The following is a 25,724-nucleotide window of genomic DNA, read 5'->3' as shown; positions in this document are numbered from 1 at the left end:
TCTTAAAAAAAAAAAAAAAGTAGTCAATGAAGAGTTCGCATGGAGAGAAAGCTAGGTTTCGGTAGTTAGAGAAGAGTTAGTAAGTAAGCAGCCAAGCCAACATCTGAATCCAGAGCCCATAAGAATAAAACACGAGTAAAAAGCACAGGCTCCAAAGCCAGACTGAGTCTGAATCCCAGCTTTGCTTTTTACTAACTTAGTAACCTTTAACCTCTGTTTCAGTTATGCAAATGTGAAACGGGCAAAGTGTAGCCTCATTCAGGGGATTACTGCCAGAGACTCACCTAGGAGCTGGATGGCCCAGTGCTGACCCTGTTGGGCCACTCTTCTAGGGCACATGCTGCTACTGTCACAACTATCAGGGACAGGACTGTCATCCTGCCTGCCTCTCTCCACACATAAAAGGCACTAAACAACTAATATTTCTTCCCTCACCTACTCTGCAAAATCAACTAGCTTTTATTTGTTTCTAGTATATGTCAAAGAAACCTTAAGACAGATGAAAGAAAAATCAAAACAAAAGGAAAAACCAAAACACAAATGTAGCAAGAGAATTATACTCACAGTTCTGAAGGCCACGATACCTCTGTGAAGAAATCAAACGTGGGTTTAAAGGAAATGCTCCCGGTTTCTCTTTCCTCTTTCCATAGTCCTCAGAGAACCTGACAAGGAGAGACAACATGCGCATTAAAACCCCCTTCCTTTCACTTCTTGAAGCTCTACTGAACTCACCCCTCAGCCAGTTCCATCACCTCCCACACAAGCCTACTGGGCAACGCCTGGGATGAGGGGTGAGAAGAGGGCACCATGTCCCTGTCTTCAAACCTATTTCTACTTAAGAAACACACAGGAAGGAGTGCCTGGGTGGCTCAGTCGTTAAGCGTGTGCCTTCGGCTCAGGGCGTGATCCCAGAGTCCTGGGATCGAGCCCCACATCAGGCTCCTACGCTGGGAGCCTGCTTCTTCCTCTCCCACTCCCCCTGCCTGTGTCTCCTCTCTCACTGGTATCTCTCTCTGTCAAATAAATAAATAAAATCTTAAAAAAAAAAAAAAAAAAAGAAAAGAAATACATGTCAAGCAACTGGAAACTATTCAAACATATCAAAAATCATAAATTAACAGGGTGTGGTTGGCTAATAAGTGCATGATACAATGACAGAGTATAGACATCTGTTCCACTGCCTTCCATCAAAACTATACTACAGAGATATTTTTTAAAAATGTTCTAAACAGGGGCGCCTGGGTGGCTCAGTCTGTTAAGCATCTGCCTTCAGCTCAGGTCATGATCCCAGGGTCCAGGGATGGAGCCCCAGGTCAGGCTCCCTGCTCAACAGGGAGTCTGCTACTCCCTCTCCCTCTGCCCCTCCCCGTTTGTGCTCTCTGCTCTCTCTCCTGTGCAAACACTCACTCCCTCAAATAAGTAAATAAATAAAATCTTTTTAAAAAATGTTTGAAACAGCACAGGGAGAACTGAAAGGAGAAAAAAGCCAAGATTTTTGAAGTACTGAGGAAATCTTCTAACATGGAAGATTGAGACCCAAACAAAAAAGTAAAAAGAAGAAACCTGGAGGAGACAGAAACTATAACAGACTGAAGTAGAGTAAAGGAGGCAGCAGGCCCAAGAAAGCCAGGTCCTAATTCAGCAGTGGAACACACGGGAACCACTTCCACTTGCACAGCAGTGTCCTAGAAGACCAGAAGTGGCAGCAGCAGTGTAGACAGAACGGGGGTAAAAAAGGCATAGCCCCAAATACAGAGGAGCCGGGGAAGGCCATGGAAGCTGAAACCAGAACCTCAACCTCAAGCCAGGCACAACGTGATGCCCCCTCACTCTGAAAGAAGATGGGAGGGGGCATTCCCCGGAAAAGTAGAGGCGTCTATGGACTGAAGTCACCCTGCCCAGCTGCACTGAACAGAGCTGGACTTAATGACCGTATATACAGTGAACAGTGAATTCTCCAGCTCTCCTACAACAGACCACACACGCACACCGCTGGCTTCCAGATTCTGAAGTCAGAATTGTGCCGGAAAGAGACTGGAGAATATTTCTGGGGAATCTGATCAGCTCCAAAAGACAGATCTAAAGATACTAACCCTGGGGACCCCCAACACATGGCCCACCCAGAATACCCTGATGTAAAAGTCAAAGGGCCCCACCACGTCAGACAGGAGAAGGAAGGAAACAACCTAAAAGAAACAGAGACTATACAAACTATCAATAATATAGAGGTAAGACAACACTGCAATCAAGAAAGAAAAACAGGATGTTCTTCTAGAAAAATAGAAAAAGAGCCCTTGGAAATCTAAAGAACCTTTCTGAAATCAGAAATAATAAACTAAAGAAAAGGTTAAGTCAAACTGAAGTCATCTCCCTGAATAGAGAATAAAAAGACCCCCCCCAAAAAAAAGGCAGAAAAGGAGGAGCAAAGGAAGGAAGAAGAAGAAGAAAAAGGTATTAAGATAATTACAACCTTTGCCCAGGACAGCCAAGTTCTGGATAATAAGACTTCCAGAAAAACAAAATAAGGAAAAGCAAGGGAGAAAACCTCAGCACAGTAATGCCAAAGAGTATTCCCAGAACTGAAAACTCCCAGGTACCAGAATGAAGGGACCCGCTGAATATGCAGCACAGTGGATGAAAACCGACCACACAAGGTACACCATCACGATATTTCAAAAGACTTGGACAAATTGTAAAACTCCTACAAGCTTCTAAAGATGGGAGGGGGGAAAAGTTACATACGAAGGAAAATGAGAATAGCTTCTGAATTCTAAAACAGTAACATGAAAACAAGAAGGCAATGGAGCAATCTTTGAATTTATGAACAAAAATGAATTCCAATACAGAACTCTGTACCCAGCGAAACCATCAATCAAGTTTCAATCATGCATGGTCCCAAAAGGTTTGCCTCCTAAGCATCCTATGTCAGAAAGCCCCTGGAGAAAGTCTTCCACCAAAACACGAGCATCAACAAAAAATGAGCAAGGCGTGAGCTTCCATTAGAAGGGATAAGGGAATCCCCAGGACGACGATGAAGGGAGATTCCAGAATGGTGGCTGTGCACCAGGAGAGAGGGAAACAAGTCCAAGCCGGAGCAGTGTTGCTCAAGAGGAGGGAATGCTGAAGGCTGTCTTCAACTTGTCCAAAAACACTGTACTATCTTTTTAAAGTAATTAACGCCACCAAAAGGAAGAAGTCAGTGAAGAAAGACAAAGACAAGAGTTGCCACAAACATAAAATCCAACTCTGGACAAAAGCCAAACGATGAGAACAAAGGAACATCCAGGGACAACACAATAAAAGACCGAAGGAGCAAGCAGCTCGGAAAAGAACAGAACAGAGATCTCCAGGAAACTGTCTCCCAGAAATCAAATGTGAAGAAGAGATGAGTCTGTATGACCATGAAGAAAAATTACTAAGAGGCTACTGGATGGTATGGGGAAAATAGGTCTGGGGTAGGGGGTAAATTACAATAGGTATAAAAAGGGTTAAGAATGTGGGGGACTGATGGGGCACCTGGGTGGCACAGTGGTTAAGTGTCTGCCTTCAGCTCAGGGCGTGATCCCGGCGTTATGGGATCGAGCCCCACATCAGGCTCCTCCGCTGGGAGCCTGCTTCTTCCTCTCCCACTCCCCCTGCTTGTGTTCCCTCTCTCGCTGGCTGTCTCTATCTCTGTCGAATAAATAAATAAAATCTTTAAAAAAGAAAAAAAAGTGGGGGACTGAAGAAAGATAAGTACCCGTCATAATGCCCTGGGCGCACCTCTATCACAGGACTTACCCACTGTACCATCATCACTGACTGACTTCTCTGTCTCCCTCCCTCGGCTGCAAAGACCTTTTGGAGAGGATCATTTCTCATCCAGTTATCACCCTGCAGAGTCCAGTACAACGCCTGCTACAAGAGTATACACAAAAGTAAAGGGTTTTTGTATTTTTTTGCATTTATTAGGGTACTATCTACTACATATACCTGCTATCCTCCGGAGAACTAGAATTCAAAGACATATGGACCTTGCTTGCCTTTAAATTTAAAGAGTTTCAACTTTTTTTCACACCTGAGAAAACAAATATTTCTCCTATATCCTCACTCTCCCCAAAAGATGAAAAGTTCACCAGGGGCTTACAGAACTTTAATAGTCCGGCTATCACTAATGGATATGGAACCCAAGACCTGATGACACTTGGTTGACATTGTACGCATTGTGTAATATGAAAAGAGTGCCGGCTTGGGTATCAGGACACCTGGTTTCTAGTACTTTAGAATTACTCCTTTTGAAGAAGAGGAAATCCCAACTCCTTGATATGACCTGTCGGTCCCTGAATGATCAAGCCCAGTCTGACTGTCATGCTATCTCCCGTGAATCCTACAAAGCAGCAACATTAAGCCATTTTCGGTGTACAGAACAACCTGTGCCCTCCTCGACACCTCCTCCACCTGGACCTTCTTCCCCGGGATGACCTGGACGCATGTGCGGTGGGAGCCGTGCCCTTCCCCCAGGTGAGACACCTCTCTCCTGTCCCCCTCAGCACGCCTTCACATGACACCAGTATCTGTGGAGTCGCTGACAAATGCCATGCACGGCCCCAGGACACAAGGCAATAGACGAGAGAGACGCAGGACTCTCCGGTGGTGGAGCTTCCCGTGCAACAAACTAGAGCGGATGTTAAATCTGGCCTGTCAGTGTCTTCCTCCACCCAAGCAGCAAGATTCTGGGGACAACGACAGCCTAAGTTCCGCAGCCTCAGCACCGCCATCCCAGACAAATATTTAAAGCACTATTAAATAAAACCAAAGTGAAGGTCAAAAAGCCCCAGTGCCTGCAGCAGGTGAGTACCATTTGCTCTTTAAAAGCCCTCTTTTTCTACTGTCGTTGTTTGTTTGTTTGTTTATTGCCTCTTGTCTGTTAGGAGTATAAACCTGAAAATGTCATTCAGGGAAATCTTGCGAGTCCGCTGGAACTGGCTTTATTCTCCTTACTAACCGCAAACACAAGACAGCCCAGTTACTCCCCACGTCTGGTTTCTGTTCGCCACTCTATAACCAACAGCGCGCACTGGACCGAACACCTAAAACACACGATCAGAACACATGCACTTGATGCGTGAATGAACTAATGATGAATAAATGAGCGTATACACTGGCTTTGAGGGCCTTATAATTGCTCCTCACTTTAGTTTCTATTTTAAGGAGAATTCAAGCAGATAGCAACACCGCATTTATCAACACTGGACCTGCTGGATGTCTGCCATTGGAACTGCGGGCAGCTTAGGGCCACGTCCAGCATGGAACTACTAAAATACAAGCATAACAATTTGAACTAGTTCAACTAGGGCAGAAAACTAGGTATTTCCCCAATCCTATAATTAAAATGCTTAAATTCTTTTGCTCCAAAGAAAAATTAAACTTGGCTCATTATACAATGAAATAAATTGCCAGCTCCTTGAAGGTATTTGTAAGATGGACAATCTCTACGTTTCTGGCGTAAGTGGGGACATTTATACGTACACGGGGTCCTCAGGCTACTCTGAACTCTCTTCCCCCTAACATGCAAATGAGAATTTCCCACCAGTCACAACACACTCTGAATCTATGCTTCCTGAACAGGTAACATACTCCACACGATCACTTTGCTTCTAATGGTCTCCTTTCAGTGCACAGTCCAACCTGGACAGTCCCTGACACCCACCTCTCACTCACCCGGACAACAGTGACAACCTGCCATCTGCGGAGGGTGTGGTGTCATAGCAATCTCTCCCAAGTGCTTTACAAGCACCAGCTCTGGAATCCTCACAGCCCTAACTGATTACTACTCTTGTTCCATTTTGCATGTGAGAAAACAAAGTCCAAAAAAACTTAAGACATTTTCCAAGGTCACACAGCAGACAAGGGAGAGAGAGATCAGGCATTCAAACACCAGCTTACCTTAGAATCACGATGCTATTCTGGCTTCCCAAGTTACCCAGATATTATTACTGTTAAAACAATGGACATGATTTGGGCTTTCCAAAGCAAACATGACAGAAAGATTCTTTCTGAAGCTGAGTAACAGTCAACATGACACACTGCCATATTAGAAGATCTCTGGCTTGAATTAACCATGCAGGCTGAGCCCCTGGCAGGAAATGGTCCGCTTGATGCTAACTGCCAAATAAAGCCCCAAACCACTGTTTCTCAATGCACAACATTCTAACCATTTAAATTATCTGTGAAGGTCTCTAATGTCCAAAATATATAACCACTTCACACAGGTGTCCCTTCCTCTAAGCTCAGTGTACCAAAGGTTTCTGCACTCAGGCAAGCCGTAGTAACCTGTACTCTGAAGAACACAGGTCAGAAGAAACTTTCTGAAAAACCAAAAATGTATAAAGAATGCAAACATGATTATTAAAGTTATCTGGGCAAACAAAAGCTTCTTTACGCTTCAAAATAATTTTCTAGTCAAACACATTCTAATACTAGACAGTGGAGCAGCTCATAGGTCATAGGTCACTGCATCCCATTCATCTGTGTGCCAGCGCATGGTACAGGGTCTGCGGTCCAACCGGTAGTAAGCTACTGATGATGTGAATACATTAGGGAAATGAAGAGGCAATATTACTAATTGCTGAAAAACCGGTATTAGGAACAACAACAACAACAATAAATCGCCCGTTCTACATGCAGAGTACACGGTGAATACTAACTGCTTGCACTTCTTAGATACGCTGGTCAAACTCATCAGGGAATAAGATTAGCTTTTAAATCCCCACAACAGAAATAACTACATCACTGGGAACTGTATTTGCTGAACCTCAGGCTGATTCTTCTCTAACTAGCCATGTACTAAGAACTATGTTCTGTCACATTTGTCAAAGAGTTATGATAATCTCCACTTAACAGATAAGAAAACAGATTTAGAGCTTAAGGAACCTGGTCAACATGCAGGGAATAAGAATCGAATCTGAGGTTCAAAGCAAGACCTATCCAACACCCATCCTCTTAACCACCATTCTGTTCTACACTGTAAATAATATCCATAGAAAATTCCACTGCGCAAAGGCTCATTAAAAATACGAAAGAAACACTATTCTACTCAAATTAATTAATAGGCACAGTTAACATATTCAAGACAAGACAACGCTTCAATTGTACACAAATGAACGAATGGGCTACTAAGGTATACCTAAGGGTCATTCTGTCTACCTGAGAGAGGCACCAAAGGAAGGACCCATGAACCAAATGCGTGCAGTACTTAGCAGGAAATCTCCTGCAAGGCCTGGGAGTGGTAAGTGATCAAGAGACACAGTCGTGCGGGCATCACTGGCCTCGGTGGAACTGGAGATCACTACCTGGACAAATGGAAGCAGTTTGCAAAGCGAAGGGTCCCAGATCTAGGTAAGGAAGACGAAGCACATTCCCTCCTGCCTCTCCTAGAAAGAGCAACTAGGAAGGCTGGAAAGAGTAACTGCAGAAGCTCTCTGACCACTCTGAAAAGTAAACTGGAGCAGGGGGATTAGGAAGCAAGACTGGATTTAAACCACGACCAAAATCAGCAGATTTCAATACAATGGAAAGTCTCCTTGCATGATATCCTAAATGGGGAGGGCACACCCCAAACTTATTCAGCATAGGAAGAACCAGAAAAGCGTCAATTCCCGTGGGAGGAGAAAATCAACACAAGCCAATATCAAGAAGGGAACAAATATGACAATCAGCCCAGAGGGACTTTAAAACAACTACTGTACAAATAATTCCACAAACAAGCATACACACAACATACTCGATATCGCAAATTCTTCTTTTCCTTTTCTCTCTTAAACCCACTGGCTCTGGCCCCCACCACTCCACGAACTTCTCCCTCTAAGACTACCAACGACCTCTGCACTGCTCAATCCAATCATTAGAGCCCAGGGCTCGTCCTTTCGACAACTGACAAGAGCTGATCTCCCACTCATGTTCTCGTGATTTTCTTCTTACCCCACCGATGGCTCCCTCCTTCCAGAGTCGCCCAGGGCTCTGTCCTTTCTCCTCTCAGCTATGCTTACCTCCCAGGCAAGCTCATTCAAATGCTGCTTCTATGCTAACAAAGCTAAAACTTGTCCCTCCGGCTCAGCCCGACTGCCTGGCCTTGCGCTGGACTGACCGCTGTTCACTCTGCACCGCAGCCCCACCGCGGCCTGCTCCTGCGCATCACCGAGACGGCAGAGCTACTTCTCCCAAAATCCCTTCCTGCTACAGCTCAGGGCGGCGGGCAGTGAACGCTAATAAGAGGCAACGTGGGCAAAATGAAGAGAAACATCATTCTCTTCAACTCTGCCAGCCCTCCCAGAGGTAGGGATGGATTCTAATTCCCCGTACGACTAATTGTCGAGAATGGCCCGGGTTTTCCTGACCAAACCCTGGCAGGTGTACTCTCTGCCGGGCCTGCTTGTAGGCTCCTTGGGGAAGTGGAGCATCACCGAAGAGAACTCAGTGAAACGTCCGACACCTCCAAGCCCAGGTGCTGACTGGCCCGCCCCCTCCACAAACCTTCCTACACACAGCCTTCTCCGTTCACGACAACGTCCGCCTTCCAGCTGCTGAGGCGAGAAACAACGGACGTCATCCCTGCCGCCTGTCTTCCTCCCACATTCCCCATCCGGTCTTGTCAGCAAGTAATGTTGGTTCTTCCCACAAAAGAGGCCCAGACGCTGTCCCCTCGCCATCATGCTCACCAACACCATCGTGACCGGAGCCACCATCCCTCACCGAAATGACTACAGCACTCCGGAACAGGCCTCCCCGCTCCCAGCCCTGCCACCCTAGCATACACGCTCACCACGGCAGACCGATTCCAAGCCTAGATCAGACGGCATCGCTTCTCTGCTCCAAACCCTAAATGGTCCCTCATCTTACATGGATGACAACAGAGAGTCAGTGAAGGAACGAGGCGAAGGACTGAGCCAACAGGTGTTCCCCACACTGCTAGGCTGTTTGTTCAAGGGGTCAATGGGACTGAAGAAGGGGCCTCTGAGGGCAGTCAGTGTGGAACTGCTGGTGAGAACACTTTTAAAGATATTAAGAAAACCCTGATTTAATACAACCTGGAGTAGAATCTGCTAAGACACATTATAACTGATGACAGTAAAAATATCTGCAGAGCAGAAAAAGGGTTAGCTGGAAAATTTACAATGATGAAAATATAAGTTGCTTAAAGCATTTAAACTATGGTTATTCAGTCTATCATTCATGAGCAGGAGCTTTCTGGAAAGTATTCGAACCCATCATGTGTTACTGAGCCAGTAGTACCAACGGCAACCTCATGAAATAGCCTGACTTGTCCTACCACACTGCAGTTCAATGGTTTGTGCAAGGCTCTGTTGTGACTTTTCAACCGCAGAGCCAAGACTGAAATCTACTTGAAAAAGACCCCCCCCTTTACTCATCACTATTACCAAACACTGAATTGCTTCGGAAATTAGCTTTTGCTCCTACATGTTAACATTTCTTCATGAGCTCAGCCTAAATTGACAAGGCACAGCAGCGCTCATATGAGGGACTTCGGGCAGTGAAGGCATTTCAGTGGCTGCAAGCATCTTACTCACAAGCAACGTCCGACGCGGCCACACGGCTCCCCCGCCGCCACAAGTTAGAGCAGCGCCTGCTGACTCACTCGGAGGAGCGTGCAACTCCTGACCTCAGGGTGGAGTTCACGCCCCACGCTGGGCATAGCGGCTAATTAAAAATGAAAAAAATTAAAAGTTAAAGAGAGAAGTGGATTTATGTCCCCACACAAACGTGTAGCAGATGTGTTTTGAGCTCAAACTACAGTTCCAGCGGCATTTCTCAAACCTCAATGCAAGTACAATGAAAATTCACGTATCTCAAACCCACTTCACCGAGCAACTGAGGCACTTCCATCAGACCATCCATCGGAGAGAGGAATCTGCGCTGTAATGACGTGCGGAAAGGCAAACATCAAAAAGAATCTAGTGGAATTCTATCGATGTCTGCCAAACGATGAATACACTAAACTGAAATGATATGCTCCCGAACTGGTATCAGTGTGCAAGAGCACCTACGAGTATGCAGACACTGTCAGAGATGACATCTGTAACCTTCCGTGACGATCAGCCCCGAGACTGAACATTTGTCATTGGTTGTGATGATACGGAACACTACCTGTGAGCTCCAATTACAAAACATGTTATCCAACCCTCCCCCGAAAAAAAATTCCATTCTTATTAGACCTGTATTAAAATATATATACATACTCAACTATTATTTGAAATTCTGTCAATAAAAATTTTATAGATATTAGTGTTCTCTCCTGTTATGTAAGTACTTACATAATATCCTTCATTTTGCCTCTTAGTCTGCAAAACCTAAAATATCTACCATCTGCCCCTTCACAAAGAAGCCTGCCGATCCGTTTCAGTCATCTTCCCCAGATCTTCTGACCACAGGTACAGCTAAGGCACATACCACATATCTTTAACTTCTCAGCTGTTTTTTTCTTTTTAACTTAAGTCTGTCATTTTACCTTTATTCCTTATAAATTTTACCTTGTTGATTTTAGCACTTCATTACAACCTGTCGAAGTATTTTCAAATCCTGATTCTAAAAATGAACGGTCTCCCAGCATTAACTCCTGTTCTTTACTCAAATTCTTGATGAAAACATTACGACAGGTGTCAAGTATGACACACTTCTGGAGACATCTTCACTTGGGTGCAGAAATTCTGGTATTTTAGTTTTGTGGCAAATTACACTACATGTGGTTGCAATGTATCTTCTACCTACAAGCAGTAATTTCTTTTCTTTTTTTTTGGAAGATTTTATTTATTTATGTGACAGAGAGAACACAGCAGGCGAGTGGGAGAGGAAGAAGCAGGCTCCCAGCGGAGGAGCCCGATGTGGGACTCGATCCCGGAACGCCGGGATCACACCCTGAGCCGGAGGCAGACGCTTAAGGACTGCGCTACCCAGGCGCCCCAAAAGCAGTAATTTCTTGAACTCCCTAGTAATGACAGGAATAACAATTTACTTTCTAGGCTGTATGCAGGAAAGGATTAAGCTTGCCCCAGGGAAGATTTGGCCATTGCCCAGCTCCTGGGAAGTCACCTCTGAGCCTTTGGAATCCCCTGCCTGATAAGGCGGTCTTTGTTTAGCTGGGGGCCTTCGGCCACACCAGACAGTCCATGCTAACAATTTGATTTCTGGTGGAGCCTTGCGCCACACACGACACCAGTTTGATCTCCAGAGGGACTGGAGACTAAACTCAGCCATGTAGGCAGTGCCTATGGGACAACCCCCAATACATATCCTGGACACCAAGGCTCAGGTGAGCTTCCCTGGTTGGCAGCATCGGTGCTGGGAGAAGTCAGCACACCTGCACTGCGAGAGGACAACTAGAAGCTCATGCTTGGTCTTCCCTGGACTTCGCCCGGTGTGCCTTTCCTTCACTGACTTCTGTCCGCATCCTTGCCCTGTAATAAACCATAACCATGAGGATAATGGCTTCTCGCAGTTCTCTAAGTCCTTCTAGTGAACCACGGAACCTGCAGGTAGTCTTGGGGGCCTCCCAAACTCTAGGTCCTGATGATTTACAACGTCCTTACAGCAACACTACAGCAGTGTTCTTTCAGCACGAGGAGATGCTAGTTTAAAATGCAGGTGACAGGGGCGCCTGGGTGGCACAGCGGTTAAGCGTCTGCCTTCTGCTCAGGGCGTGATCCCAGCATTATGGGATCAAGCCCCACATCAGGCTCCTCTGCTGGGAGTCTGCTACTTCCTCTCCCACTCCCCCTGCTTGTGTTCCCTCTCTCGCTGGCTGTCTCTGTCTCTGTCGAATAAATAAATAAAATCTTTAAAAAACAAATAAACTAAAATAAAATAAAAAATAAATAAAATGCAGGTGACAGGCGTCCACATCAGCAATGATCATCCAACATCTCTGTGGGATAACACCAGGCATTTGCATTAAAAAAAATTTTTTTTTTGAGAAAGAAAAAGCCAGATCACGAGGCGGTGGGGCAGGAAAGGAGACTCCACACTGAGCACAGAGCCTGACACAGGGCTGGATCTTATGACCCTGAGATCATGACCTAAGCCCAAAACAAGAGTAGGACGCTTAACTGACTAAGGCACCAGGCCCCCCTGCCTGCATCTCTCATATACTCTCCTTGGTGATTCTTACATACACTACTTTCAGGACCACTGACGTACCCAAAAGCTTCCTGAGGCAGTGACCGTCTTTTTTTTTTTTTTAATTTACTTACTGACTTACTCACTTATATAATCTCTACACACAACGTGGGGCTCAAACTCACAACCCCAAGATTAAGAACCACATGCTCCACCCACTGGGCCAGCTAGGCACCCCAGGACTGTCTTCTTTTTAATGAATCCCCATCAGGACAAGATGCTCAAGAGTCAAGAGTGACTCAGGACAATGCTCTAAATCTGGTAGAGAAGTGAGAACAACTGGCATTATTAGTCTTCTAAAACTTAGACTATATACACGTGTGAGATTTGTTTTGTCATTCCTCAAATATCCAAGACAATGTAGAAATAAATGACTGAATGCAAACCACAAGTTACTTGGATACAGTGTGAACAACGGATTCAACGGTGTCCATTTCTCACCCATTTTTCAATTACATCCATTTTTTTCAATCTCCTGACAGTTAATAGGAAACCTGAGTTTTAGAAGCTGTCTTCATACCCTTCTCATCTACTAAAAAGATCACCCGTGAGCTAAAGGTCAAGACAGCTGAGAGAATCTTGAGAGTTCTCCTCTGTCAGTATCAAGGAGCCATTTACCCAAGGAGCCTTACCCTGTTATTTCTTCCTCTCTACAGTGGGAGCCCCGGACCAGCTGATCCCTAAATTTAGATCAACCTCTAAAACCCTAGACTACCTAAAACAATAAAAATAAAGGAGGCAAACACCCAGTGGAAAAGTTTAGAATTTCCAATGAAATAGTTGAAAGGGCAGACTCAAAGACGAAAATCAAACATCAACTCTTCACCAACCAAATCATCAACCGTCACCCGACAAAAATTAATTCATATGTAGACAACTTGCATTTAAACTAAGTTACTCCTGCTACCTCTTTTATCAAGTCAATTCCTTAGGACACAACTAATGTATTTTTCCCAAAGCAGAAAGCAAAGCTTTTTTTTGCCATGACACAGCCAAGGAGACGCCAAACTTTTTACCTACACTGGAATCACAATTATCCCCAGCCTGAAATCTTAAGGGTGATATTTTAAACAGCCTAGGGGTTTTCACTTCTAACGTCTACACCACCACTGAATTCCATCATTTCTTAGATCTTTGCCATTCATGACACTTGGCCCTTAATGGAGGTCACAGTCCTGTCAACAGGAAAAGGGAAACTTTCTCAGACATAAACCCATTTCCAAACGCTCCCCTCTAAGCCTCAACTTCTATAGGGCAGCCATATATCACCAAAAACAGCAAATCTCTGCACGGACTGCTATAATCTAGAGTCTGTAATTCCTAAATTACATATAACGCTAATGTCAAACACGAACCAATCCAGTTTAGACTCCAGGACACCACATTCATCTGCCTGGTGCGAACATAAACCACCAGCTGCCCAGTTCCTCCTGCATCTGTTCACAGAAGAGCTAACTGTAACAGGACGAGTTAGGTACTGTCTTACAACTATTAACTATCAACGCACTTCTGAGCGGACAGAAAAACTACACTCCTTTTTGGAACTAACACAGCCAACTAAAAGTGACACTGGTCCATCTCTCAGAGCCATGGGACTGTTAAGATATTCCTAATAGTTTATAAACTTTAGCTTCATCTCATGTACAACAGCATGTTGAAACATCCATGCCAACGAGAGTCCCAAACTCTCCTGGCTGGCCTTCTATGTACAAAAACCGGGCCTTGTTTTGTCTCTCGGAGGCCAGGGGAGACATCTGCACTGCTGGCTGGTAGACCTCGGTTGGTACAGTTGGGCTCAGGTGACAGCTTCATGGGCCTGTGTTTTATGTAGCGGTCTGGGATGTATGACACTTACAGTAACAGTCCTGTGATTTGGATGCTTAGCTTTCCCTTACAGCCTCACACCCGGGCAGAGTGTCAGACATCCACAGTCCAATAACAAGGAGTGCCCCCGCCTGGGGCTGGGCTCACTTTTGATAATGGGACGAAAGCCCAAGCATCCTACCCCAGGAAAACAGCTCATGTGCATACACACAATTCTGCGTACCGTTTCTGGGGTTCATGGACCTAGGAGACAGCATTTCCTCCTTAAGCAACAAACAGTCTGATCAGTAAGCACTTAAAAACAAAAAGATCTTCATGGACTTTTCACCAAGGGAGAAATCTGGGAGCCATCCTGGAATTGCTCTGGACACCCCCTCTCTCAGCCCTGGCTCTTCATTTCCCAGGTCAGAGCCTGGAGACTGGCTGAGAAACAGGCTTCAAATCACCCTCTCTCCAGTTCCTCAATCACGCCCTTAATTAAGGCCTTCTTCACTTGTGTGTACAGCGTAATTGTAGAATTAAAAGGACACAGGCTGTTAGATTGGACCATCTGAACTTTGCCCATCACTTTACTAGCTGGGCGACAGACACCGGGCAGCCATTCCCTTAATGACAAAGGCTTGGCTCCTCTCCCTTCTGAAGCGCATGACTGCAACAGCTCCTTGACCGACCCTTGTACTAGTTAACCACCCGCTTGCCACAGGAATCTGCTCCCGTCAGAATCAACCACACGCTGCTCTGATCTTGTCAATAGTATCAACCCTACCTCCTTCTCGACCCAACCCTTTCTGTACTCCTAAACACTAGTAAAAACATCCAGTCTCACAGACCCCAGCCTCTCCCGCCTCTGCACCGTTAGAGCGGGCATGTCCTCCACGAGGCCCTGCCTGCTTCCCACCTTCCACTCTCTTTCTACAGATCCCTGCAGACAGCCAGACCTGCAGAGGTCACGGCATCTGGTCCACAGCCAGTTTCTGTATGGTTCTGGGCTAATCAAGGTTTTTACCCTTTTAAAGGTTGTTTAAAAAAAAAAAAAGGCAGCTATGTGACAGGCCCTATGTGGCCTACAAAGCCTGAAATGTTTACTATCTGACCTTTAACAGAGAAAGTTTGCTGACCTCTGAGCGTGACCGTGACGGGGACATGCCCTCCAGGTCCTCAGAGCACTCTGCTCTGGCACTATCACTGTAGGCATCACACTGCACGCTGACTGCCTCACTCCCCTCCTGTCTGTGCCCCCGGGGGCTGACACTACACCAGGCACAAGACAGGTATTTAATACTGTTGACGCCTCAACAACTGGGTCCACGTATACACAGATTTTTTTTGATACATGCCGCATAGTAAATGTAGTTTCTCATAATTTTCTCAACATCCTCTTTTCTCTAACTTACCTTTTTATAATACAGTATATGATACACATACAAAATATGTGCTAACTGCCGATTCTCAACTATGGGGAAGGGTCCGGCGGCCCGCACTGTTCAGGGGTCAACTGTCCTGGCACTTTACATGTGTACACCATCCCACATAGTAACTGCACGCAGAGCTTCAAAGATCACAGATACTAGAGTTTATATAGACAGTATCAGAAGTCACGTGACTAAAGGCAACGCACCAGTATTTGTACCTCAACCTCCTGTTTCCTAGTTAAGATGCTCTTTCTACTAAAAAGACCTGCGTCTCTACACAAACTATGATACCTAGACATCTTTGATTACTAATACCTGAGACTTTAGCTAAGGGTAAAATTTAATTTTTGACTCGCTATTTAATTTTGATAATTTTTAAATTACTGCTACTTTTTGTAAATTAAAGAAGAAAGAAAGAAACAGACACCCTAAGGAAGCACTAGGCAGGTATTTGTAAATTAAATATCAGTACTTAGTGGTTTTCTACTCAGTGCACCACAGCCTCCCATGATCCCACCTATACCGGTCTGAGAACCCACACCACCTTAGAGACAGGCTCCATGATACGCCTGTCAAAGAGGCTCAATCCTCTGTCTAGCTGTTCCTGCTCTAGGCGGACTTTGGAAAAAGTCAAGAGTCCGGCCAGCACTGTGTAAGAGAACGCTCCATGACGATGAAAATGTCCCATCTCTGCACTGTCCGAGGTGGTAGCCACTAGCCACACCTGCATACTGAGCACCCAAACTGGGGCTAGTGTGACTGTCAAACAGAACTTTTCATTTTATTTAATTTTAATTTAAAGAGCCACACACAGCTAGCAACGACTACAGGAGACACAGATCCAAGTCTAGACTCCAAACACTGCAGTGAAATAAAACACACTTTTCCCTGTATCCTTAACTACAGGCTATGTTATCTGGCCCAATCATTCCCCTGAAAAAGACTAAAAAAGATGGACAGAATACTTTAAAATCTTAAAATCAACCAGAAACTGACAAGACAATAAGGAAAGAACAGGCCAAAATTAAAGTGAAATCAGGAACCCAAAGAGATGAACAAGCACAGAAACCACCTCTGCCCTGCAGTCATTTGCCAATTCTGAAAATTTTCAACTTTCATTTTTACAACCATTCAGGGAAAGAGGAGTAAGAATCAAAAGCTGGGTCCCTTAGGATGTTTAACCAAAAACACTACCTCCAGAAGCAGGGCCCTAAAGGCTACAGAGCTCAAGATAAAAGAAACCAGAGGTGAGTCACCTCTCCAGTAAAATCACAGCACTGGGCGGTCCAAAATACCTCAAGCCTTAAACCTGCTTTAAACTGGTTGAAGCAAAAAAGAAAAAAAAAAAAAAAAAAAGCTCTCAGAAGGAGCTATATCTTCATTCTATGCCTCAATAGACTCCTACAAATAATCAGAACTAAGTTAAGAATCCTACAAATAATATCCTACACCATAAATAAAAATGAATCACAGACCTAAATGTAAACCTGAAACTTTTCTAGAGGGGGATGGAGGGAAATAAAGGAGAAAACCTTTGTGACCTAGGATTAGGCAACAACTTCTTAACTACGACACTGAAAAAGCACAGTCCAGGGGTACCTGGGAGACTCAGTCAGTTAAGTGTCTGCCTTGGGCTCAGGTCATGATCTCAGGGTGCTGGGATTGAGTCCCAAAGGCAGCAGGCTCCCTGCTCAGCGGGGAGTCCGCTGCTCCCTCTCCCTCGGCCCCTCCCCCATCCCGCTCTCTCTCCCTACCTCGAATAAATAAATAAAATCTTTAAAAGAGAGAGAGAGAATGCAAAAACAAACCATAGCATGAGAGAAAAGCACAGCACACATCTGACAAAGACTTGTATCCAGAATATATAAAGAACCCACCAATAAGAAAAAAAATTTAATAGGCAAAAGATTTGAACACCAAAAGATACACAGGTGGCAAAACCACAAAGAAAAACCATTACACACCTATCGGAATGGCTGAAAAGCTAAAAGACTAACCATACCAAATGTTGCCCCAACGATCCAGCGTGACTGGAACTCTCACACAAAGCTGGGAGGAATGTGAAATGGTTCAGCCATTCCAGGACAGAGTTTGACACTTTCTCAAAAAGCCAACATAGGCCTACCACAGGATCCAGCCATTACAGTGCTAGACCCAACCATTTCCAGGAAAAACAAAAGCCGATGGTCACATGAAGACTTGAGCAAAATTATTCAAAGGCTTTATTTGTAATAACTCAAACCAAGAAACGACTCTCCACACACTGATCACGTTCGACGTCATTCCAAGCAACAGCAGGAAGAAATTCCTTGCAAGTCAGCAAGGGATTCTAAAACAGATACAGATCTGCAAAGGGTCAAGGAGGGCCAAGGTATGCTTAAAAAGGAACCAAGTGGGAAGAGTTCCACAATAAGACCTGTTATAAAACTAAAATAATTGAAGCAACTTAAACTGGGCAGTACCAGTGGAATTCAAGAAAGTCCAAAACAGATGCACATACACACGGACCTTTCATTTCCAAGAAAAGGGGCACTGCAGAGCGCTGGGGGAAAGATGCTCTTTTCAATGAACGGTGTTCGGACAACTAGCCTGTCCACAAGTTAATGAAGCTGGATTCCTTCTTCAGATTATGCACCAAAACCAATTCTGAGAGAATTACAAAGTTAAAGGTTAAAAGCACAAGTATAAAAGCATTTAGAGAATAAATGAGGAACTAGTTCATGACCTCAGGGCAGGGAAAGACACAAAAAGCTTACAAAGGAAAAGACTGACAAATGGCACTAATTAAACTTAAGAACTTCTATTCATAAAAAAAAAAAAAACACACAAAAACCACTGAGTCAGTGAAACTGCATATGACAAAGTGGGAAGAGACAGCAGCAAAATACATAACCAACAAAGAATGTGTGTTCTGAATATATATAGTCTACAAATCAATTTAAAAATAACCTAATAGAAAAATATGGGCACTTCGAAAAACAGTGCATCCGAATGGCCAGTAAATGTATAAAAAGATGTGCAACCTCACTGTAACCAGGAAAAGGCTATTTAAAACCACAAGGCAGCAACACAGCAGAAACCACCAGAAGGGGCGGGGCGGGGCGACTGACACAAGACCAGAGCAGGGCTGAAGCAGTCATTAGAGAGAAGACTGGGGGGCGGCTGGAGCCTCCCAGCACAGCGGGGAGCAACAGGAGACTCCCTCACTGAGAGGTGCTCCAGGCCAAGCGCTCTGATGTACATTTAGTGGGGTCACAGTCTATAACTGACTATAAACTAGAACTTTAACTTCACTTGACCAATGTAAGGAGAAAGAAACTGTTTCAGATCACTTTTTCCCACCAGCTCATTCCTTTTATTTTCTCCATCACAGGGCTACACCACTGACTCAGTCTGATGGGGGCCAGAAGAGGTACGTGGAAACATCCTTTGTACTTCGCGTCCACATTATGGTAACGTAAGTCCACCGTCTGTCCCTAATTCTCTTCTCTACCTTAGTAACAACTTCATGTACTTCAAGATCACAAGGCCCCCTCAGCAGGAGCACAGAGTCTTCTTCAATCATTAAACCAATGACTGAGGGCCAACCCACTATAGGAGGAGGAGGAAGCTGTAAAGGACCCACAGATCCGTACAGGATAATACAGAGTCCCTGTCCCTGAGCTCACAATATTCTATTTGCCTTCAGGTGCGTCCAACTCTGCATAAGACATAGTAGAAAGTAAGCATATCACCAATTCCATCTTTGAACACTAACTTTTATCTAGCTCTGATCTTAGGGAAAAAATAAAGGACAAAGGCAAAACAATACATATTAAATTTAGATATGACTTTAATGCTAGGCATAGAATCAATTCACACAATACTGTTTTAGTAGTCACCCCAAGACTTGGAAATCATCCTGACTGTAATATAAGCAAGCCAATCTTTCAACACCAAAACAAAACCACCAGGGAACACGTGCCTTGAGCACCCACATATACACACTTTCCTGCTATCTGCCAAAAACCACAAGTCCAGGGGCCATACAAATTGCTATTTCAATGCAAAATCATTTATTTAAAATCCAAACCAAGATTCAAAAGAATTTAATGACCTCAGCATAAAACATTCAAAATCCCTAAACAAAATTAGTTGTGAGGTCTTCCCAAGACTCTAGAAAACCTGAAAAACATACTGAAAAAGAGTCCTGAAGTGAAGGCAATCTCACTAGCAAATCTAAGTGGTCAGAAGCCAAACACATGCCTCTGCCATTTACGACTGATTTTTTGCCTGCTACGACTTGCATTTCTCTTAAAACACTCTCAAGTAGTGGTTGACAGACATTAGCATGCAACAGAAGCTCCTGGACAGCATGTTCAAACAGACTGCGGGCCCCACCCCCCGAGTCTGATTCAGGAGGTCAGAGGTGGGGCACGAGCACAGGCATTTCTAACCCGGCCAAGTGATGGTGATGCAGTTGTACTTTGAGAACCACTGCAAACAACCAGTTTACTGGTTTACTGTGGTGTGCGCACGCACGTGTTTCCCTTCGCAATAAGCAAGACCAAGGGGAACTTGCTGAGGAAGAACAAACTCTTTTTTTTACCCAAATACTGACTTTTCTTGCCTGAGTGAAGGTAAGTGACCTGTTGCTCAAAACGTTTACTCTGAACAACAACGTAAAAGACTCTCTAAGCAGATCATCGGAAGGCCGGTGTGTCATGGAACTGGCATTACAGTATTAGGAAGATGGATTTTTTTTTAAGATTTTATTTATTTATTTGACAGAGAGAGACAGCCAGCGAGAGAGGTAACACAAGCAGGGGAAGTGGGAGAGGAAGAAGCAGGCTGCCAGCGGAGCAGGGAGCCCGATGTGGGGCTCGATCCCAGGACCTTGGGATCATGCCCTGAGCCGAAGGCAGATGCTTCACAACTGAGCCACCCAGGCGCCCCTGGGAAGATGCATTTTTAAAAATGGTTTCAGGGCATAATGTAAAACCCTTGTAAAGTACATGATGAATCCAACTGATTAGTAAAAGATACATTAGAGCTTCTAGACCAGTCATCAAGGATCTTTTATAAATCCCAACTTCCTAGGTCTTCAGAATATAGAATGAGTCCTAACGAACACATGACCAATTCCTACAAAATTAATTTCTAGAAAAAAACATTTGAAAACCATAAAGGGACAGAGAAATGCCTTTTTCCCGCAGCTCAAGTTTCATGATATTTATAATCTAAAATAAAGCAGACAAAGATAGAAACAGATAATCCAAGTTCTCCCTGGTATCAAGTCCTACCTGGTTTGTAAGTAAGGTTCTTTACCAAGGCAAACAAAAAACAGTGGACTGCTGACTGATGCAGGAACAGTTCTCCAACAACGAATGAGCCTGGGTTCTTTCATTCAATAAATATTGTGTCAGACACTGGGGATGCCATAGTGTGTAAAACAAAGTTTCTGCCCTCGTGTTGCTTAAATTCTATAAAAAGACACACAATGCACTACAAATATGGAATGTATAAAACCACGTCAGCTCTTTCTTCAGTCCATCAAAGACAAACACATGGTGCTTTGGTCACAAGTAGACCCAACAAGCACCTACCGTTCACAGCACAATCCAAAGCACCAGATGGCAGGACTTTTAAGATAGAAAATGGAGGCAGAAAGGAGATCCTAGGCACAGACAGCCCATAGATACAACTTTTTAGGTTCTTCTGAGCCTTGGTTTTGGTCCACTGGCCCTAAATAAAGGAGGACAGAGTACGTCAAGTCTTAAAAGCACGATGGAAAATTCTAAATCGGCGAGAACGAGCACATTCACTTCAGAAACATTTATAGAGCAGCAATGTGTTAGAGATTATAAATTCTAGGATTTACTACAAGGGGATGAAACCTGCATGAGAAATTTACAATTTACTTTTCCCTCACATTACACCTTGCTTCCCACAAAACTATATTCATAAACACTGACACCCCCCCCCAAAAAAAGTCACCAATGAAAAAACTCTGTAACAATGTAGAGGTTACTAAAGCACAACCTTGAACAAATAAGCGTCAATCACTGCACTATGCATTATATATTTGTATTTAACTGATTTTAAATTAACTTAAAACAAACAATTTTGGTATGTTCATTAAAATGTTTACCTACACCATGTTGGCCAGATCACAGCTTCATGATATGAAAGCGTCAGATTCAAACAGAAAATATAATTATTTCAACTCTCCCAGACACGGTACTTACACCTGCATGCTACTCACTCCCCCTTCGGAAGGCTGGGTTCAGATCTGTGAGACTACTGCTGCTCTAGTCCTGTCTGGTCCTAGAAGCTGCACAGAGAGTTCAGCAGGCCCAGCCAACAAGGACCTACCCCTTGTGGGCCAAGAGGCCCACGGCAAGCTCCTCGAACTCCAAACTTCCAGTGTCTCCTCTGCAAAAATGAGGATAGCAATAGCACATTCAATGGTTCTCAGGAGGAATAAAGGAGAAAAAGCATGAAAGCAATCACCTCAGGTCTGGCACGTGTCATCTCCCAGATTTAATTCATCGGTAAAAAGGTAGTGACACCTACCAACAACACACAATACCCCACACGTAGCAGTAACATTACATCTCCTCCCCTATCAGTGGATAACATTCACATGTATGACTTTGGTCATTTTTCTTGTTCTGAAAAATGAGTTTACAGTAAATGCCAATGTATATCAATAAGATCTAGGCAGAATTTGTTTCGTTCAATACAAAGCTTGCAAGGAAAGACCTTCATGTCCTGACAAATAAGTAAACTCTGTGACGATGCTACTTGTTCCCTTCTCGGAGGCTTTCAACTGCTAAAAAGTGGCAATAGTGCCACCCAGCCAAAAACATCTATTTCATACTTTCCTCTAAAAACCACTTCATTAGTGTTTATGCAAATCAGACCATAATTAACGGCATTTGCTAAAAATCTCACCTATCCTGAAAGTTGAATTACATATGCCTATCTGAATTTTATTTCCATGATAGAGCCTAGCAAAAAAAAACAATACAACTGTTACAGACAGGAAGAGAGGGGGTTCTTCTGGCACTTTATAATCAGAAACACATTTATGTAGCTCTGAATGGTAAGATTTGGCACCATTCCTAGAAATTAATGCCACAAAGTGGCATTTCATTTCTCCTACACTAGGTTGCCTTTTGGTAGTCATGAAATGGAAGAGAGAAAAAAAAAAAACCTTGCACAAATATTAGCAGAGAGAAAAAGCCATCAACGGTTTAAATAATCCACTACGAAACATGGTTTTCAGAAGAGACATAAAAAAACAACTACTTAAGGCAGCTGGCTGAGGCACTGAAACACAGGTACACCCAAACAGGAGCTGGAACCGCGCTCATCCTCTTCCACCGAGGATCCGTCTAAGGACAGAGATGCGACTTCAGATTTGAATGCTTACTGCACTCACAAACTTCCTGGAATTTACTACTATTCACTCAAATAAGGTCATTTACTTTGCCCAAGTTTTTAGAATTTGCATTTTAAATAATTTCTATAGGCATCAGTAAAAATTCCCAAAGACCCCCACAGCAATATTTTGCTAATTATTTAAGGGATTTTAGTAAGGACATACAGTAACGAAATAAGTTCTTAAGCTCGAGCTTTAAGACAAAATAAACTACTACAGAAACTAAACTTTACTGGTTTACAAGCCAAAAAAAACCCCTCATTTCACAAACGATAGAATTTTTAATTATATTGAAATTTAAAACAAGATTTTAGCCGAAAACTGTCTAAACTGAAAATGTTTACTTTCAAAAGTTAAAGACTTACATATTAAGACTTTGACTCTCATCTTTCCTGTGTTACCCTTGAGACAAGTATTTTCTCAAAATTAAGACACTTAAAAATACAGGAAAAAAGGTTTCCATAAAATCTTTAGAGATAGAGAAGTAGCAACTCAAAACTAACATCCAAAAAAGAAGAGTCATGTTCAAAATGACTCTTTACTACACGATAGAACATATACAGTACACAGAAGACACTATAATTTTTCCTGCGGGAACTAATCAGCATTTTTTTAAGGGGATAGCTTTAACAATACAATTGTTATTTAGACAATTTCTCAAACTTCCCAGCGAGAAAAGTTATGTGACTTGCTGAAGAACCCAATTTTAAGAATTGGGATGTCAAGTTCTCTAATTTCCAACAATGGGCATGGAGTGCTAGAGAAACGATGTTAGTGAGAAATGTTCTAATGATCTGCACTGTGGCTCCTAACTTCTGGTTTCACCGGACACTTCCACCCCATCGCACTCATGGAGCTTCACTCCTAATCACGACTCACCTTCAGCGGACCGCCGGCCTGAAAAGAGGCTGAAGTCCTCTCTCCTGTAGGGCTCTGCCCCAGGACTCTTGGCCCCAAACCTTAAACACTAAGTTCTGGATTCAATGTCTTTATTTATCCAAGGACTTGCTTCTTGATGCATCATAACCTCTGAACAATGCGTAGGTCCTTTTATTCAGTGTATATACTCAAGTCTTAGGTTGATTGTGGGATCCTTTAAAAGACAGCAATGGGTTTTAAACAATCTTTCCCCAGTTTTCATTATTAAATCAGAGTATATGATAATCACCGGAAAGATATTACTTAAAGAATGTGTAACATGGGATCTTGCTGCTTCGACAACATTTAGCACACAAATGTATTCAAGACACGAGTGGTAGGCTCATTCAGTGTTTCACCTCCAAGGACAGCCACAAAGAGAAAACAATGTACTCATAAAGACACCGGAACGCAAACTTTCTTCAGAAGTTTCATGTGTTTAAATATTGCAGGATGTTAAAAATTATCTCCAAAGCACAATGGCATGAAAAAATCACCTACATTGGATCTCAACAAAAATAAGGTGAATGCTAATTTGCAATGTATCTTTCCATCACTTCATCCACCTTTCAGGTTTTCAAGAGATGAGACAACTGACCAGAGTTCACACATTTCCAAGAGAAGACTGCTTCCATTATGAGTTTTACAAATAAAATATTAAGAGTGAGGCTCTGGTATTTCATTTCAAATAGTAATGGCCTATTTTTCCAACCACGAAAATGTTGACATTCTACCTAAGAATCCCAGCGTTGGTCGTCTTATGTACAGATCCCCAAATCCTTACACCGCCTTCAGCTTGAATGTATTTCAACCAGTTCCCATAATTACTACATTACTATTATCTTAGTCTCACTGCCAAAAACCCAGCTGCAGGCTAACCATGCAAGAATGAGACACTGTTGAAATGACTAAAAAAATTTTTTTACCCTTACTGCATTAAGCTAAATCCTGCAATTAAATAAAACCAAGTAACACACACACCCCTCCTCCTCCTCCTGAGAAAAGAAAGGAAAGGAGAGAGAAAGAAACAACAAGTCCTTCTTCCACCTAAGCCAGAAGCAGAGCTGGGGGCTGGGTTGGGAAGAGGTAAACTTGGAGGCACAATGAATCAACGAGGTCTCCAGGCCTTTCGCCCCAAAAACCACAGGGCCACAGCAAGTTGAGCGCCAGCTGCGGGGAAAGAGCTGGCCCGGATCCGGGTTCGAGGCTCGCCCTTCCCTGCCGCAGGGCCAGTGAGTCCCCATATCGGGTCAGGGCTCTTCTTCCCCCTCCAGGTCCCCAAGGATTTCCCTCTTCCTCCTCCTTTCTCTCTCCCCCCTTTTGTCTTTGAGGCAATTGGCCAGCTCCCAAGGAGGCCGGCTGGCCTCCCCAAGCCCCCGGCCTCCCTGTGCGCTCCGGCCTCCAGCCCCTCCGTCTCTCCGAGACCCCCGAATCCACCAACTTCCCCATCTTTCACGAACCCCCCCAGGCCTTTTCATGTCCCCCAAACCTCCACGTTTACCCGAGCCCCCGGCCTCCCCTCGTCCCCTGGCCTGCCGGAGCACGCCGACCTCCCCACAAGTCCGTCCTCCACCCATAGCCGTTCTCCCAGAACACGCCCCCTCGTCCCCCTTCCCTGGCCTCTCCTGTCCCCCCGGCGGCCTCCCCACATCCCCGTCCTCCCGGAAACCCCCAGTCCGTCCCACATCTCCCGACCCGCCCGCGCCCCGATCCTCCCCAGAGTGCCGCCCTCCCCGGGCCCCTCCCTCGTCCTCCCCACTTCTCCGGCCTCCCCACATCCTCGGCCTCCCAAGCGGCGCGCGGGAGGGGTCCGTCTCCGCCTCATCCGCGGCGCGGACCGGCTGGTTAGCCCCGCTCGGCCCTCCGCCCGCGGGCCGCGGCCCTGCCAACCCCCAGCACCAGGAGCCGGCCCACCCGCCCGCTTCCCGGCCCCCGCCCCCTCCCCGCACTCACATGTACCGCGCGGGGCGCCGGGA

General features: G+C 44.5%; 1 protein-coding gene across 1 annotated transcript in view; it reads right to left on the bottom strand.

Annotated features, from left to right (window-relative positions):
- The window catches only part of LOC125281364 (focal adhesion kinase 1-like), a 69,353-nt gene extending 44,359 nt beyond the window's left edge, over positions 1-24,994 (bottom strand). The window contains exons 1-3 of the mRNA XM_057312839.1: positions 9,567-24,994; positions 3,781-3,897; positions 565-662 (exon numbers count right to left, since the gene is read on the bottom strand). The gene's annotated coding sequence lies outside the window, so the exon portion shown is untranslated. The remainder of the gene's footprint in view (positions 1-564; positions 663-3,780; positions 3,898-9,566) is intronic.
- Positions 24,995-25,724: the final 730 nt, after the last annotated feature.

This window comes from Ursus arctos, unplaced genomic scaffold, assembly GCF_023065955.2.
Source record: "Ursus arctos isolate Adak ecotype North America unplaced genomic scaffold, UrsArc2.0 scaffold_16, whole genome shotgun sequence".
NCBI classification, from domain to species: Eukaryota; Metazoa; Chordata; class Mammalia; order Carnivora; family Ursidae; genus Ursus; species Ursus arctos.
The sequence above is the reverse complement of the archived record's forward strand: the minus strand, read 5'-3'. Positions and strand labels throughout refer to the sequence as shown.